Source organism: Solanum pennellii, chromosome 8 (assembly GCF_001406875.1).
Source record: "Solanum pennellii chromosome 8, SPENNV200".
NCBI lineage: Eukaryota > Viridiplantae > Streptophyta > Magnoliopsida > Solanales > Solanaceae > Solanum > Solanum pennellii.
Window position 1 is genome coordinate 65,785,556 of NC_028644.1, and position 4,000 is coordinate 65,789,555.

Genomic DNA, 4,000 nt, shown 5'->3' on the forward strand with positions numbered 1-4,000 from the left:
GTGGGGGTGGGGGGTGGGGGAGTGATTAGACATGACATGCCACGACTTTAGCTGAGTGAGGACATGATCTTACATTCGAAGGTATGAAAGTGGAGGATTAGGGTAGAAGGTTGATACGTAGTCGAGTGTTATCGTACCTTTAGTAGTATGATTTAGGTATCAAGGACTTCCCTTTAATCCAATGTGTATTAGTATCTGTTGTTGCAATTGTTTTGTACATTTTATTTTGTTTTCTCTTATTTTTTCTTACTTTCAAGCATCAGTTACATTTCTTTTGTGCCGAGGGTTTACTCGAATCTCTACCCCACAAAGGTAGAGACCCTTCCTAGACCCCTCTTGTGGGATTACACTAGGTATGTTCTTGTTGTAGTTGTTGCTTGTTTGGGTTGGGGAGGTCTCTGAATAATTTAAATTTATTTATTTTTGTGCATGCATTTGTAAGGTACGTTAATTCTTTGTGGAAACAATTACTTAGTGCTTTATATTTGAAATATAAGCTGATTGTTAGGTTGCTTCAAACACTAAATCATTTGGTTTGGTTAGAGAACAGCAAAGCAATCTAAGCAATTCCAGGTTACAAAGCTTATCAAATGTTATTTGATTCTTTATCAAAATGCCATTTCATCCCCGTCGATTATACAAAAAAACTGGAGCTTTTACACATAGATATGTTGATGGTGACCCGACACTGCTAGTTAGAGGAGTGTCTTATTACTTAGCTGGATGAGCTGACAGTATTCAGATTTACCAATTTCCAGAGAAGAGGCCTGGAAATACGAGTTAGATGACTCTGTTGTTACATTGGCCATCTATTGTTAGCTTCAGTAGTGTGTGCAAATTTAGAATTTAGAGGGTTCTCGTGGAACCGAATGATTGTTTTAGGTTTGATGGAGTTACATGGGCCTATCTATGGTTTTGCTTGGGAAAAAGAAGTTTCGAATAGGGGGAGCAACACCTGTAAGATACTTGTTAGAAATCAAATTTGGTGTGACTGATTAAATTTGTTTTATCAGATCCTTGCGGACAGAATATTATGCCACAGACATTTCACTTCAGATGTTAGTCGGTTAAATCACTATTTGAGCGTGTCAGAGATCAATTTGGATTTTGCTTCCTCATATTTACAACATTATGCATTAGTTATTTCTTTGGTATGCAACAATATACACCTTTCTTAGAGCCTTTTTGGACTGGCTTATTTTAGGTGCTTTTAAGCTAAAATAACTTTCAAGCACTTTTGAAGTGTTTGGATAAAATTAAGAAGTGCTTATAAACACTTGTTTCTAAGCCGAAATAACAAAAATAAGTCAAAAGCCATAAGTTAGCAATCCTAACTTATGGATTTTTACTTATAAGCCAAAAGCACTAAGCCAATCCAAACATGCTCTTAGTCATCATATTTACTTATAAAACAAAAGGACAGTTTTCTGATAGCTTTTTTTTTTTTCCGATTTTGTTATGGTATTCTTGGAGAGTTTTGTGAAAGCAAAGTACTTTTGGGTAGGGAAACATGTTCAGATAATGTCAGTATTCTAGAAATAATACAGAAAAGGAAAAGTCTTACGAGAATACACCGTCATAGATATATATTTTTATTAACAGAAACAAGAAGTGAAATATTACTTGCATTATCGATTACTTAAATCCAAAGAAAGGTTATAGTCATGTAACTTCTTTAATGGAACAAAATGATATGTTTTCTCAACCTAATTCAATTCTTAAAAAAATTAATTTCAGTGGCATGAGAATTAGTATCTTTACATTTTGCAACTTTGCTTGTTTAATTTCTCTGATCATGCTGTGGACTAACCTTTTCATACTTCAGTGTGGAAGTTATAATAGGTATCAAAATTAAACTACCATTTTTTACTTGTATAAAATATAAAAAAGAAGTTCAACTACAATATTTTCTTTATTTTGAGTTTCCTCATCCGTTTTTTCGGTGACACTTCTTTTTATCAAGAAAACTGGTGTATTCTCTTTAACTCTCTTAGTATGTACAAAGTGAAACAAAGATATTTCTTTGAGGTTGTAGTGGAATGATAATTCTTTTTCCCTTAACTTTTTAATGGTTAGATGTTCTAAGAGTGGTCATGACAATTCTTTTCGTCAAGAGCTTGTGTGGTCACTTTAGCAATCTAGTATAGTTGCACTGTAAACTAAGAAGTTACTTATTTAAGCACCAAGGAAGTGCTACTCCTGCTTGATCATCCTTTCAATTTTACATTCATAAGGCTAAGACCTTTTGATGAAGCTGCAGTCTTAGGGGTACTATTTTATATAGCAATTACCCGTAATCGAGAAAGCAGGCTATTTTTTCACTCCCTTTCACTATCACTAAATGATTTTGCTTTTTCATGGAAAATAAATGCAGATGATTAAATTTAAATTTCTCTCTCCCTGAAAAGCAGAGAAAAGTTAAATTTCACGTCAATTTTGAAGCCGTTACAAGTCATAACAGAGACTTGTCGTCATTCGACACCTTTAATTATTGTCATTATGACAGAAATCTAATGCTCGATATTAGTAGCCAGTTGGTCAAAGTCTGAAACAAGAGAAGTTAATAGTAATTGACTAACTAATCAAAAGAGGAATAATTCATTAACTATAATGAAAATCGCCTTATAACTTGTGTCTGTTTTCCCCCTCTTTCCTCTATTCCTCCGTCCCTCCTCTCTATCTGTGTAAAAGAAATTTTAAAGAAACTGGGTAAGGTAGAAATGGAGGAAGATATTAATGGTGATGTAGACAGGTGATTCTATTTTTAAGCTTCAGATAGCAGTACTCCATCAACTTTTTACTATTTGTCGTATCATTTTGTCAAATATTTGATCATCTGCTCTCTTAGCCTTACTTGGTAATTACATTGGTGTATTCTTTGATACTATTCGATAAGTAATTTGATGTGAATTATTACCCTCTATTGCAAGTGTAGAAAATAAAATTATGATTATTTTGGGGAGTGGTGAGCTTGGCCCCTTGGTGCTAAGTGAGTGGTATTCGATCTCAGGCTAGGGGTTAGGGTTGGAAGTTGATCATTGAGTAAATCTCTAGGTTTAAGATATGTTTCTTTTAGCAGGCAATGGTAATCTCTGAGCAGAACAATGGTATTGTTAAAGAAGCTAAAAGGATTCCTTGCAAAACCGAGTCTAATCTGGTAGGACTAAGCCTTAATCCCTATTAGTTGGTGTTGGATCCTTGCTGCTATCGTATTCTTTTTTTTTTTGCTTATGGATTTTAAAAGATTGTCGATCATTTGAGACAACTAGCGTCCATATGATTCTAAGTTTGCCTCATCTATTTTAACATCTCTAATGTCATAGTGACTGCACCGATGAACCTGTGCATATGAGGGTTTACGGATGACATAACTATATGATCTCAGCTGACGTTCTCTCTTCTTATACTCCATGTGTACTACTGATCTGTTCGGTGGGATCTAATCATTTCTAGTCTTATATGATCACATAGTTATTTTTAACATTCTTATTTCTGCTTCACTTATCTATTGTATATCTAATCTTGTGATCTTGTCGTATGACAGGTAAGTTTAAAACCACAGCAGAACTCTGAACATGTCCTTTGTTTATATATATTTGAACCATGATCCTTCTTCTCCATTTGTTATCTCTCTATTTCTTAACATAACATTGATTAGCTTGATAATGAGTACGACTCTAAACCTTTTTTAAGGCATTACTAGGTGTCGTTTCTAACACAAATATTTCTAACCGTCATATTTTTCATGGCATCCTTTGCTTTTAAGACTTCAATTGTACATGAAAGTTTCTGTCTTGCATGATCTACCAACATATGTTAAGTTAGTATCATGGTTTAAGTTGATCAATAAATCAAAGTAGCATCACTATACCTCATTGATCTCATTCTCTCATGTCAAAACCTTTTTGGGATTGCTTTTAATTTGCTTATTTAAAGTTTTTATCCTATTTCTCTCATTCTTGCTGGTTTATTCATTGCCCGTCCTCCCCCCCCCCCCCCC

At 34.2% G+C, this 4,000-nt stretch overlaps 1 protein-coding gene across 1 annotated transcript in view; it reads left to right on the forward strand.

The window, feature by feature from the left end:
• Positions 1 to 4,000, forward strand: part of LOC107026617 — a 9,102-nt gene that overhangs the window by 1,804 nt on the left and 3,298 nt on the right. The window lies entirely within an intron of this gene.